Source organism: Triturus cristatus, chromosome 1_2 (genome assembly GCF_964204655.1).
Source record: "Triturus cristatus chromosome 1_2, aTriCri1.1, whole genome shotgun sequence".
Lineage (NCBI taxonomy): Eukaryota > Metazoa > Chordata > Amphibia > Caudata > Salamandridae > Triturus > Triturus cristatus.
Genome location: NC_140580.1, coordinates 588,682,559 through 588,697,460, shown reverse-complemented (window position 1 = coordinate 588,697,460; position 14,902 = coordinate 588,682,559). Strand labels below are relative to the sequence as shown.

Sequence of the window (14,902 nt, the reverse complement as noted above, 5' to 3'; positions counted from 1 at the left end):
TTTAGTCTTAGATGGTCTGTGCTCTGGTTTGGGCCTCAGCCGATTGTATTGTCGGATGCCCATGACGTTTACTGATGTGCCGGTGTCAATTACTGCACTTACTTCTGACCCCGCAATCTTCACCGTGCACGTGGGCTGTGGCCTTCTACATTTCTTCAGCGCCTGTGTGAATGACACGAGGTACGTTTCGCCTTCGTCTTCCTCGGTGGATGAGTCTTTGACCTGGTACGTGGCTCGTTCGCTCTTCCTTCCCCTCTTGAGATGACGCCAGAGACACGCTCAACAGTTGTCTCACAAGTTTAGTGCATGGGCCTAGCTCCTCTGTTCTCCTTCCTTGGGCCCTTCCGACGGCACACAGACGCAAAGTGGTTTGGAATTCCACAGTTGGTGCATGTTTTCCCCTTTGTGGGGCACTTGTGTGGTGGATGTTCCTCGTGCCCACTGTACCCGCACTGGCCTCTGGGAGTCTGAGGCGGGTGGTCTCGTGGCCTGGTCCTCCTGTCTCGTGTCGTGATGGCGTCGGCTGTCTCCGTTTTGATGGTCGCACTCTTTTCAGTTGTGAGTGTTAGCGCCAGGTCAGTTTCTTCTGCTCGTGTGGCCGACAAGTCATGTGACCGGGCCATGACTAGGGTGTGATTCAGGGGTATGTTCGGCTGCCTAAGGATGAGTCCTCATAGGATCTTGCTGCGCACCCCCTGTATAAGTTGGGCTCGAATCTCCTCCGCGGCCCTCTCATCGGCTAGGTGTGTGCTCGCCAGCTCCATCAATCTTGTGTGGAAGGCGTCGGTGACTCCCATTCCCGTTGTCTCGTTTGCCGTAGTTTGAATCTCTCATAGTCCGGATTCAGTTGGGGGTCGAAGTGTGCGTTGAGCGCAGCGACTGCTGCGTCATACTCAGTTGGGCCCCCAGAGTCCAGGAGGTGCTTGAAGAGTAAGTACACTTCTTCCCCATCATAGTGGAGTAGGAGCGACCGCTTGATGGCTCCATCCGTCTTCCTGGTGGCAATAAAATAATTCTCTAGGCGGCCCAGCCACGTCTTCCATCGTGGGGACGACGTCGTAGGGTCAGCCGCTTCGCTGAATGGGGGTAGGACCCCAGTGGGCATGTGCTGTGACGATGCGGACCTGCGCCAGCTGGTCATCTGGGTTATCTTCCATGTCCACCCCAACATGTGTGGCGTGGTTGGTAGGCTGTGCTCATGCCTGGTGTAGCTAGTGCTACTCGCTTCTACATCCGTTGGGGTTTGCTGCCGGAGTGGCGATGCGTGGGTCGTCCCTGGTGGCCCAAAATGTGATTGCCCTGTGTCACTCCCTCTGGGCTCATGTGCCATTGTGCTGGGGCCTTAGCTAGTCCTTTGGTGGGCCAAAAGAGCTGGTAGAGCCAGGGCTGTGTTTGCAGGGCATTCAGGGCCCATGTGGATAGTGCAGGGAATCGGAGGCTGCTGTGTGTGGGCCTCACTGTATGGCCAGGGGCTGCTCCTTGCCGGCAGTCTGGAGTTGTGGAGCAATTGCCCTACTGCAGGCCTGGTGCGCGAGGGCCCTTGTGGAGTCTGGCACGGTGCAGGCTGTGACCATGTGGCTGCAGGCAGCTTGGTGCCGGCGATTGTCGGGCCGGGTTAAGCAGCCGGTCAGCTCACGACGAAATGGAGGGGCGGGTGCGTATGTTCTGCTCCCCTTGTCGCCAGTGTAGCGGTGTAGAGCGGGCTCAGCTGCAAGCTCGGGGAAGTGCGTGCTGCACATCTAAATTAGGCACATTCACACCAGTGGTAACGTGGGTGCCGTTGACCCCGAGCGGGCACGCCCCTTTCTTTTATTGTGCACGCTCTGCCCGCTGGCGGAGCGCGTGGGTGGGACATATCCGGCGGCGGCCGGTAACAGCTAGACCGTGCCGTTCATTACACCATTCACCAGCTATTCTGAGCGGGTTGTAAATGGTAGCAGGGTGGGTGGGGTGGGGTGATGTGGCATGTGGGGCCACAAAGGGGGGGGGGGGAGTGTGGTGGGGAACAGAAGCAGACGTGAGATGGTGGGGTGGGAGTTATTGCAGGGACAGAGGTCGGACTGCACTTGCAGCCCAATCCCAAAGTGACGTTACCAGCCACATTTTTCAGCTGGTAAAATCAGGTTCGGTATTCCAGCACCTGGGAAATCAGGGCGAGGAAACACCAGACAGTTATATTTGGGTAGAATGGTATGCCATCTGGCCATACAGCTTCACCCAACTTATAATCAGGCCCTGAATGCCTTCATACTTGAACACTGATTTAGAGTTTGGCGGATGCAGGGCACCCATCACAAATAAGTGGATGTCACATCTGTCCTATTTAGAGTGCAGACATGGCTCTCCATAGTAAATAGGGTGGATGGGACATCCGCCTATTTTTGGCAGATGTCCCTCATCCGCCAAAACCTAAATCAGGGCCCAAGTATCTCTGAACTAAGAGTATTAAACTAAATGATTTTCCATTAACTGTGGAACCCGGAGCAGTCAAACTCATTCTCAAACCAGTAGGTGTTTTGCAGACTGATTGGTTTGGGAATGGGTACGCAAACTGCACATTTGCAGTCAGTTGCAAAACAATGAATATGGAGTATTGTTGAATATTCATATTAATTAGGCAGGTCGCAATTGGAACTCCTCCCCTCACCCCCCATGTGAATAGCTGGAGATGGAGAGATGGTGGGCTGTAATGGGCCCCAGCCATCATCCTTTCATTTGCTCTCTCTGTAGTTGAGAACACATCCAGGAGGTAAGGCAGTGGTACCAAAGGGATATCTTGCCCTTTGAGAATCCGTTGCCATCCCCTTTGGATTTAGTAACTGTTCAGTGCTTTACAACCACAATTGCGGTTACCACCCATTTATACATATCATTGTGAATCGCTATTAGAACGCCCCTTTCATGCCCCCCAGAATTGTGATTCATAATGATTTGAAAAACTCTGTTTGTGAGTCAGAAAAATACTTTTCATTCTCACAAACGGAGTGTTGCAGCACCTGCCACAATAATATTTTGTGGTTGCAAACCTTGTGATTTTGCAAATTGCAGGGGTTGTGAGTGCAAAATGATTTCGTACATCTGGCCCTATGTGTCTGATTTCAAGTAAATAGTGCTTATTTTGTGTAAAGTTTAATAGGATCTGCTGGGAATTGAGCTTGATACAGCGCAGGGATTGTAAAGCGTTTCAAACACTCACATATTCCTCCATTTCCATTTCAGGAGAGGCAGTTGTAGACTGATTTTGGAAAACGAGCCTCGCCCTGTCTGCACGGTTAGCCAGGCCACGAGTTCTTATTTCACAAACATTAACTTCGAAAACACAGGGACTTCCACTTCTGGGCCCAGCCAGCCATGCATGTGCTGACATCAGCAACTGCAAATATTCCATTAAGCTGAATTAGGCATTTTCAAACACAATGGCACCTTTTACCCTACTGTTAGGCATCTGGATTTGCTTATAGAAAATGGATTTTAAAAACAATGTGGATGTGGTGGGCTGTTTTGAGAAGTGTGTTTGAAAGATCGAGTTACCAAGGTGTGGGACCCAGATTTTCTCCCACTCTTTGCAAACCTGAAAAGCGCCTCATACTGCCGCATAGTCTTGAAGGACGGCCCTCCTCACCACTCCCTGCCAGAGGAACGCCTTAACACTGTAGCCATTTTCTGCTTTCTTTTTTCCTGCAAAGATCCCGAATGGGCAGTTCAGGAGGCACACCATGAAAGGTGCACTGGAAAACCGTGGGCATGGACACGGTAAGGTGCATGGACACGGTAAGGTGCAGCAAGACTATGAGATGGTCGAGTTCCACATTTTACAAAAAATCACCAAGTTTGGTGTAACTTAAAATCATTTATGCTACATCGAATGTTGTTCACGTAACACCGCTGTGCTTTTGTGGTGTTTCTCCATCATAATCTGCCACGAAGGTGGGTTGTGATCATGCAACGTAAGAGTGGTTCGCCAGATGCTAGCCTCTCACGTTTTCTGCATGTCCTGAGTGACATGTACAGCCTGTCCTGGACTTTTAGCTCTTAGAATTTGTAGCCCTGAACTCCTAAAAGGGAGAAAAGCCAATCTAGAGGTACACAAATCATAGCATTATCAGCTAAGTCTGGTGAGGGCTTGACATCATAGGCTTGACATCATAGGCTTGACATGAGTCTCTTCAGTTCTCCACAGGTGTGGAGCATGTGGGGCGCTGTGCATGTGTATCTCAGACTGCAGAGATCTACAACAACAAAAAATCCCCATACTCCTTTGAGTAGTCTTTTACTGCCTGCCGCCACCTTATTGTCTTCCTATCAAGACAAGCATTCAAAGCAAAAGCAAATGGGTCTGGCTTATGAATGCACTGTCAAGCCAGACCAAAATAAATCCATGTAGGTTATTGACTGTCCTCCTCCCATCTGTGCTGCTGCTTGAGAAAAACACATAAATGATCTAGTTATCGAAGACACTTTAATAGCAATTCAATGTCATCTGTGTGCTCCTGAAATTTCAACCTCTGGCAGCTGGACAAAAAAACAAAATGATCACAGCTGTGTGGAGGGCAAGCAATTTTTTGTGGAAACACGTCTGCCCTATCGAAACATGTACTCCAGGCTATTAACATGTGGGAGGACCCAAAGTTCCTCTTTAATGATGCTCACATAATTGTCTGGATATAGCTGTGCTGTCAAGTCATATATAAAAAAAACGGCCTCCAAAATGCCCAGAAAAACGTTCTGTTGCTCTTATTATAAAAAGGCATCAACAGAGTCATACAGTGTACAGGGTCTACTTCACCTATTTACATACCCCAAATCTCAGCAGAGTGAAGTCCTCTTCCGGATTATTCCATGCTCAAATAGGGCCTATTATTGAACCATTAAAAAATTGTGAATCTAGCACAAATTCTGCCATGTAGGCCTGAATTTGCATAGTGGATCTCCAGTGTGCCTGCTTTCACAGGTCAATCAGGTTTAACATGTAGGCATTGTCGACACAAAAGTGTGCCTTTGGTCTCTGAATGGTCTTGAGAATTGTCATTGAAGCCCTGGCAACTGTGTTGTTTTGTGTCTTGCTTGAAAATATGAATGACTTGACCTTGCACACCACATGGCCCATTCAGGTTAAACTCAGTAGTGTTAGTGTGGCTGGTCAGGCTGAAGGATGTTGGAGTGCTGCACATGGAGGAATGTGGAATGCCTGGAGTTGAACAGGCAAGGCAGTGTGTAAGGGAAGCAGTTGATGGCGACGGGTAAATCGTAGCACATCTTTCCTCCATTTCTACTTCTTCACCTAAAACATAATACAATTAAAGTCTTATTTGGATCCCAGCACCTCTCCACAATCCGTTCCTCATTGCGTCAACTTGGGTGTCCAGTACACACTAGTTTTCACCTACGAACTGGCTTTTGAGTGCAGCCCTTACAGTGGTTTCGGTTTCACTGGCTTTCGGGAGCTCCAACCAGGGCATGTGAAATCTATTTCCCTGGAAGATTCATTGCATCATAGGCACATTGTCACAGTCTGAAGCAGGGGTGCTCTGGGCTGATGGCCTCATGCATCCAGGTTGTGTTTCAAAAGTAAGAATTTCGATGTGGGACGCTCTAGTGCACCTTTCCTCCCAGTGGTTCCAGAAATTTGAGCACATGTCCAAAAACCTCGGATAATTACATGGTGCTGTTTTGGTAATTATCCAAGGAGATCCTTCTCATGGGAGTAAACTTTGCTTCTGTTCCTCAACACTCTGTTTTCTTTCATGACGGAGCTTCCAAAATTGGGTTGAGTCTACTGATGAGATGTAATCCAGTGGCGTAGCTAGACCTTTTGCCGCCTGTGGCAGTCCCTGCATTTACCGCCCCGCGACGGCAGGTAAGAGTGTGTAGGGTGGTGGTGCTGGTGATCCCTGCTTTGCTGCCCCGTGACAGCCGCAGGTAAGATCGGGGGGGGGGGTGCAGCTCCCAAACACTCATGCCGCTCAGGGCAGACTGCCCCTCTTTCTACGCCGCTGATGTAGCCCATTTCTCTGCAACAGCGGGTGACCATAATTTGGACCACCATTTAGAATTGGGTGGAAGTACTGTCACTGCCCTGACATGATCACCAGCACTTTTGCCTTATAATTCAATGGGCAGCAAAGTAGTCTCAAGGCAGTAGTGCTACTACCATGCCGACGTCATGCCTGTTCCGCTATGTATGGCACTTTATTTGAAAAGTTTTATTTCAGTTACTCACCATTCACTTTTCAGAGATTCCAGGAACATCAGAGCCTCAAACGGCTGGAATCTCACTTAGAAGAATTTAGGGTTTTCTACAAATTCTAATGGTACCAATGAAACATAGTCCCTTAAAATGGAGGAATGGAAAACTAAGGCAATGTTTCTCATTCACAGTCATATACTTTGTGTGGTTAAATAGCAGTTCATTAGTGAATGAGGTAGTCTTTCCTCTAATCTATTTTACTTACAAAGCATCACCCAACCAGATGAGCAGTCTGTTCCTGCACATTTCTGTTTTCCCTTTTTGACAAAGGCTTTCTCCTACCACTAGATCTTCTGCCAGTTTTTTTCTTGAATTAAATAGTATTAAAAACAACACTACCATGGAAACAGAGGATAATTAGATGTCACCAAATCACCTGGACATCATTTTCCAGTCCTTGGTGGAAGAGGTGTGGCGCAACGGCCAGGGTGCCTGACTGCGGCCCATGGGGTTCGTGGTTCGATCACCGGTGGCAGGTTAGCCCAGCACCATGTGACCCTGGGCAATAGCTCGCTTAATCTTCCCGACGGCCCCCAGCGCCGGGACACCTTTCCGGAGGTAGCTGTGCGCTTTACAACTGCTGGTATTTCATTTCATTTCCTTCACTTTCTTTTAACAAACCTTTATCAGGCATATTAGTCCAATTTGTTCAGCTGAAATAAGCCAAGACTACCACTCCTAGATTACACTCGTCACCAGTTGACCTAGAGTCTTCTAGTCACTTAAACCATGGCAAACTTTCCCTCCTCCCAGCGCCTCCAACCATGTGCAATTCAAGTGGGCATGGCAAAGCCAGCTGCTCCGCATTCACATTATCAAGATGGGTCCTATTGGTTTTGCCAATGCGTGTTTATTATTTAGATTGCACTGGAGGACAGCAGACTACAGTTTCGAACCTCAAAACCATAGAAAGCTGTTATATCAAAGGCCCAAACACTGCTTTTCTAATGAGCGGAAGGGATTATCCTTGTTTGGTTTTAATTTCTGAACCATCTTTTTTTTGTTTTTTTTGCTTTTCTATTTTATTTTTAAGTCTAAATGATTCATGGCGTTCCTGCTTTGAACACAACCCCTCAGCCCCTCGTGAAGGGGACCTTCTGTGAAAGCCATCGGACTCTGACGACGAAAACATGGGAGAATAACAGGAAGTCCGGGTTCCATGGTTTATTGCATGAGTCCCAGATGAAAAATAACCCGAGCCTTGTCTAGCTAGACACAAACAATGCCTCTGCTCCCCCTCTGTCCCTTATGCCGTGTGCATGCTTTGCCAGCGTGGGGTTGGCACGCGCTGGCAAATTTCTTCATCCACATTTTTGAGGCTTGCGTGTATTTGTGAAGTATGCCAAATGCCTTTTAATAATATTGTTTTCCTTTTTTTGCCCTCGAAGATGGGAGCAATTAGTGTGCAACGTTTTGAAAAGGGGAAGTGTAATGCCAAACAGATGTGCGCGGAGCAGCTGAGAGGATTGCTTCTTTTATGACATGGTCGCCTTTGTGTTGACTCGTGTCTTGCTCCTGATACAGAATGGTCAAGGTTGTTTCCACAGCGCCGGATTCTGGCCTGCTTCTGAGCTCTCCCAGTTTTGGCAGATTCGCGAATTTAGACACTGAGAGATGACATCGTTTTGGTCAATTGCGGAAGCCGGTATTTGGACTCAGTTTCGCAGTTGAAGTCTAAAAGTGCATCACTTTACTAGACTATTATTTTACTCATTTTGAGGAGGTGATACCTTGTGCATGTGGAAAGCTGCATTCACTACCTAAAATTGAGATTACTAATCTCGTTTTGGGGTTTTATTTGCAACAGAACTGCACTTCCTGGCAGTGGCGTCTTAACACATGGGCACGCTGGGCAGGGGCATAGGGGCCTCATGCAGACCAGAATTGAACACAAATTTTCCTTTAAACATTTGTATTCCTGGGAGTGGTTGTGCAGGCAGGGCCCAGTGCACTGCTTTGCCCGGGGGCCTATAATGCCATTAAGAAGGCACCGCTTCCTGGCAGTGTACACAGTTGCGCGCCCTTCCTTGGGTAAACTTGGTGGGCTTTTTCTCTGGTCCTGGCACTCCGTGTTTACTGGGTAGTATTGACAGTGATACTTTCAATTTTCCAGGGGCGGCTCATCTATAGGAGCATAATGGGCGCTGCACCCCCTGACCACACAGCACACTTCTAGAAACAGAACGTATTTAATTTATTTCTACATTTATTTGCATTCTAGTTTCATGTCATTCTGATAATAAGCCCGACGTACTGCTGCTTAGTGGGCGTGGCGCAACATTGACATGTAGTGACGGCGGTGCTGCCTGCGCTCTGTTGTAAAGGGAAGTGCGCATGTCGAACTGACCAGTTTCTTTGATACGACCAGTCCGACATGGGTGCTTCAGTCTTCTTCCACCTGCGCTTTGAAACGAAGCCTTGAGAGATAGCACACTGGTCTCAGATGGAGCGGTGGGGGCACTTGCCCAGCCAGTCCCAATGCTGCTCTTGTGCTATTCCAATAAATAAATAGCATAACAGCAGCATTTGGATTGGCTGAATGAGTTCTGTAGGAGGAAGCAACCCTTGCTTGCTTCCGCTCGCAGTGTATGCAGCTGGCAGCGCGAAGAATCCCTCCCATACAGTCAATCATTGTGGGGCTTTATTTTGAAGCCACTTCAACGATTTGCCATGTTTCTTCTGATCCTCGTTTTGGCTGTGCTGTGGGACCTCTCCTTTTTAGGTCTCGCCTGACCCAGCGCATGCGCTGGTCTGGCGAGACTTATTGAGAGGGCTCCAAAAAAGTGCTACCAGGCCAGCCTAGAGCTACAGTGCATGTGCGCGGGCGCGCGCGCCACTTTTGTCGCGATTACTTTCATTTTCGCGGCCACACGGCCGCTTTGATGTTTGATCGCGATCACTTTCACTTTCGCGGCCGCACGGCCGCTTGGCATAGCCAATAGGTCTCGCTTTTGGGACCTTATAAATGTTTAGTTATGCAACTGTTGCATGGCTAAACACTTATAAGGTCCCAAAGGCGAGACCTATTGGCTATGCCAATGCTTGTTTAACACTGCAATGCTGATCAGCAGGATATGGATGGACGGGGCAGGTCAAAGTTTGTGTGCCATGATCCTGTCCACGGACTAGTGAACTAATTCGCCTGAAATAAATATTCGACTCATTGATTATACAAACTTAATTCATGGGAAGGTTATGTGCAGTGAAAAGCACCCCCAATGATTTGGGGTGTGTCCCCCAGGCACTGGCTAAGAGCCGCGTGTGCGGTTTTTAACTCGTTTAAAGAAAAAAGTTCATCACAAGTTGAAGTGTTCTTAAAGTAAAGCTTTTACTGTTTTCTATTCGTTCATAGAAGAACAATTGGCAGTTTTAATCCATAGACGATGATATCTCCATTGTAATTTGCAATTACATGATCATTCCCATATCATTCCCATGATCATTCGGGAATCCCGACAACCACTTCACCGCTGAACCTACGCACCAGAATTCCGTAAACTCGATTTCCCCTGACGAAGGCAGGTTCTGCCGAAATGCATTGGGAACGATTATGGGAATGATCATGTAATTGCAAATTACAATGGAGATATCATCGTCTATGGATTAAAACTGCCAATTGTTCTTCTATGAACGAATAGAAAACAGTAAAAGCTTTACTTTAAGAACACTTCAACTTGTGATGAACTTTTTTCTTTAAACAAGTTAAAAACCGCACACGCGGCTCTTAGCCAGTGCCTAGGGGACACACCCCAAATCATTGGGGGTGCTTTTCAATGTTTCCATTTACACTCCATCTCGGAGAGTGATACCCCGTGAGCACGGTGCAACTTTGAAAACTTTGGGAAGCTTCAGGTAGTGCGCGTACTACTCTCTTCTTTGCAAGGTTATGTGCAGATCATGCTGGCCTCACATTCCAGAGGTGTGTTGATGTATAATAGGGTTTGGGTCCAGCAGACATGTGTTAAAAATTAATTGGCCATTTAAGGGAGAACAGAATATGATATCTACTCACACTGGGTATGATGCCCAGTTGGTCACTATGATAGAAACTAGCAATGATAGCACTACAAACATTTTCTAATCCTGCTTGTCCAATTCCCTTTACCTGCAATTTGTATTTGCTAATAAAGCAGTTTCTTTATTTTTTTCAAAAGTCTGCCATGCACTGGCCTCATTTCACACTCAAACAAGCTTGCCAGACAATGAGCAAGGAAAGTAACTCTGATGGCAACATATCTTGGCAAGCCTTTTGGCCACACCCAGCAAACCTACAACTTATCCAATTTTCAACAACAGAATTCCAATCTATTTATGCTGTGGTGTACAAGTTAAAACTAAGAACCAAACTATGAGCTAGTCTTAAAGAATACTCTAAACCGAGGTAAGAGGGTACCAGAGCCCATTGGTGCTACAAGCTCATACCCGTGGCAGAAATCACGCTATAAAAATAATTATAAAATAACTTCAAGTACTTTTTTCTTGTTATTTGCACAAGTAAAGCACCTAAAATCAAGGTGAAGGCACTAAATTCCCTGTTAACTTATATTTTCTTATCCAAGATAGTGGAGGAGAAAAGGACAGCATACGACCTGTGCCACCCTTCAGTGACGGCACTGAATAAACGCGGGTCCTCCACTTGTTGCTATGAAGAGTATAGAGGAAGAGACAGTACAGTTTACAGCTAGCACATAAGCAAATACTCCATGTCTGGGCTGTTTTGTGCTTAATTTGAGCCAGTGTTTTTCGGGGCTTTACACCTGCACTTAATTGTTAACATTGGTGCTTGTGACAATCTGCCACAAGATGGCGATGTCTGGCTTATTTAGAGATGACCACAACCACAGTCAATTATTAATTCAATATACATTACAAATTACTATTATCTGCTGCTCAAGCCATCTTTATAGCATCGGGGGCCTGGAATAGTCTGAATTTTCACACTTGTAGGAGTATGATGGTTAGTAGTTGTGTTATTACTATAATCGGCAGCACTTGCAGGGGCAATGTGTGTTGCAAACTGCAGTGGCCTCCCAATAGAGAGCCTATCTATTTTTTTTTAATTACAAATTAAGAACTGGTGCTGTTTTGCGAGATATGTGATCAGCTCAATGGAGCTGGGGGTTTAGACTGTTACTACTCCGACCAGACACAGAGAATCTTAATTTTGGTTGGGCACCAAATTTAGCATTTAAGCTGTCTAGCTAGACTGAGATGAACGTGCTACAGTAATCTAGAACAGAACACCTGATTACAGCTTACTTTGGTTGTAACAAAAAATCCCTAAATCTAAGAGTGAAGCCCATATCACCCATTGGTGGTCACCTGTCCCTTGAATGGACGTCTCTTATCAATCCAGTATTTCGATAGCCGAATAGTGACTGGTAGTAATTATGTGTCCTCCTTTTGTGGCAGCTGGAAGCCATCACAAGTATGGCTACCATGATGCACACAAGTTCAATAAACCAGATAATTGTGGGAAAGGTAAAGAGAGGGGTCTTTATAATTTTGGGGCATTTGTCAGCAATTTCGATGTTTTCGGTTGCACTTAAGTCAGTAATTTGTACATCCCGAGCAATGTGCCTCTTTCACCGAGGTGATGACCAGCCTGCAGCTGTCTGTAAGCCTTCTGATTGCATTCTCACTGCAAAGTTACAGGAAATGATTTTAATTACTCAAATTATAAATAGATCATACTTTTCTTGAAGATTCTGTTGTGCGTCTGTCAGTGACGCTGCACTCTGGAGCATGACAAATGTAAGTTAAAAAGGAACACAATGGAAGAGCACTTATGGATTATAGCTGGAGTTTCCCATAATTTATTTATCATTTTTTAAAGTGCACAGAGAAGGTGAATCAGCACACATTGATGAAATGATGTTCTTTCCCTCCCTGCGCTTGCTGATACCACAAGCCTGCTTGCATTAAATATTTGTGCGTTTAATCAATACTGAGAGGAGGTCCTAGATGGCTAACATTCACATATTTCGCTGCATCAATACATTCCCCAAAAAGGACCTCATTCTGCTTTGACAGTTCTCCGGAACAGTTGTTTATTTCGCAGACATGGGCAGTGCTTAATTGGTAAAACACTAATTGTCAGAGCTCTTGTCAAGAGGCCACTGCAGCTTGTACCACCCATTGCCCTGCCAGCACTGCCAGTGAGAGTACCAACACAAATACTAACCATCGCACTCCTACAAGTGCGACAAATTCACACTGTTCAATGTCCTCAAAGCAATTAGAATGGCTTGGGCAGCAGATACTAGTAAGTTTTAATGTATTTTGAATTAATAAACAACTGTTGTTCGCTCATTTCTAAATCGGACTAACAGCGTCACCATGTGGTAGACTGTCAAAGTGCTTGTCGTAACAATTAAGTACTGGCAGGGGCGGCTCCTCTGCAAGGGCGGAGGAGCGTCGCCCACTGCTTTCTGGCAGTGCGAGAAAGTCAAAACATAAAATGGTAACAACTTTTTATGTTTATTTCCACATGGCGGGCGGGTGGGCGGAGATGGCAGGGCAGGAGTGATTTCCCCACTCCTGAGTATGCATGACTGGTTTGGTCGGTCCTCTTGGGCCTCCCAAACCAGCCATGCGCACTCTGCACTTCTCCATGCAGGGTACATTTCAGCCTACATGGAGAACATGCAATCCCCTACAGCCCCTGGCTGAGTAGCGTCCTGACCAATCACAACGCTCCACTGGAGCGTTGTGATTGGCTTAGGGGAGGGAGGCTGCCTGCTTCCTGTTTCTGCCAGAGGCAGGAGAGCAGGAGCAGACTGAGCAGTGAAGATGCGGGACCCAGGCTGGCAGAAAGGTAGGTTTTAATTTTTTAAATTTTTATTATTGAAACCCCCCTTCCCTCGTGAACCCTCACCTGCCCTTCCCACCCCACACCCCACCCTCCCCCTGTGAGCCATGCCGTCCGCGGCTGAGTGCTGGTGCTGACAATTGAGTTCCGGTGCCAGCCCAAATAAAGCCCTGGGCATGGGAAGCTTTTTTATATTCAAGGCATAAGGCAGAAAGAGAAGACAATGCAGCAACAAGTAATAAACTCTTGCAAAAAACAAAAAAAATGAAAATTTTATCCTTTATCTCAACAGGGTGAGTGTAAAAATATATTCCGCCACCCGTCCTCCTCCTGCGATGGTGGTGAACTAGGCATTGACCTAGACATACTCTACAATGGAACTAGCTCTGAATTACTGTGAAAACATGCAATATATTTATATTGCATCTTAGCTCGCTGGAGTCTTCGCAGTTAACATAAAATTAATAATTACAACCCCTATAAGATACAACCTTCAAAATATATTATTTCTCTTTCCTTTTAGAGACCTATTCTAAACACTGCATTCCTAATATTAAAATGGTAGGGTCATAGAAATCTTTGCTATTCCACCGTTCACAGTGCCCTCTGTCTGTCCCTGCATGGGTACTGCCTTCCTGGTAGGCGGGACTGCAATGCCATTCCAATTTAAATGCGTTTTTCAATTCGCTAATACATCGCTGTTTCATAATTTGGAGCTTAAAAATCTTTTGAGCCACATGAATGTTCAGCACTTTGGATAAAAATGGTGGATATGTATTACATTTTTGGGGTTTGCGGTTACAAATCTATCCAGGAACATCCGTATGATTCGTTAAGAGCATTTGTATAGCATACGTCTACCTTTTATATTGCATCATATCGCTTTCAGAGTTTGGGGAGTTCTTTCTTAAGTTTTATGGATTTTCATTGATAGTTTGTATATGGCTGTGCGTTTAGATTTTGGTTAGTAAAGATGTGTTGAATGTCTAGAATATTAATGGTTGATGTTGTTTAATGTGAAAGAAAAATTAGTTGGGTGCAGCGATCTATTTGTATGGACAAAGATATTGGACATTTCTCATTTTTCTGATGGCCAGTTAGCCTTCACCTAACCTGCAAAGACTGTTGTCTACACATTTATTGCTATCCTAAAATGTTGCTATGTGGCAATGTGCCTACACTTGTGCGTTAATTTTATGCTACATTTATCTGGATATTTCTAACATGTACATTGGTGTGGCGAGGAGAAGAACTGTTGAGTTGATACCTTTGGTGCTGTGTTGTGTGAGAGGTCTGCCATGGGTATTCTGTTTGAGTAAGGCAAATTCTAAGTGTAACTGAAAAGGTGTTGTGTAAAAGTATTATTGGGTGAAAAGTATTGTTGGGTATCCAGTGATAGCCAGTTATGTTATATCAGTGTGTTTGGCGCCTTTGGTAAGGACGGTCTTTGGTGTACTGACTGAGAGATTGTGTGGTGTATCTTGAGTTTTGTTTATATTTGTAGTGTAGCAGTAGCACTGACATTTCAGTTATTCAAAATTATAAGCGTGTCTCTTAAAGTACATTTAGAAGGACATTTATTGAGAAGGAAGCAAAATGTACTTCCTGAGTTACCTCAATTTAAAATGTTAGCACCGTCCCTTCTAATAATTTTAATGGCTCAAAATGCTTTTGTTTTATAATCTGTATTTGCCTATCTGAAAATAGTTATAATTCTTTGGAAGATTGTCTAAATACTGGAGATGTTTGTAAATTCAAGGACTTTGTTTCAAAACGTACAGCAGTACTTACTTTAACTTTTAGTGTTATGTAAATTTGTGAATGCCTGCCTTTTGAATAGTTAA

General features: G+C 45.6%; 1 protein-coding gene across 6 annotated transcripts in view; it reads left to right on the top strand.

The window, feature by feature from the left end:
- The window catches only part of SH3PXD2A (SH3 and PX domains 2A), an 822,832-nt gene that overhangs the window by 518,213 nt on the left and 289,717 nt on the right, over positions 1–14,902 (top strand). The window lies entirely within an intron of this gene.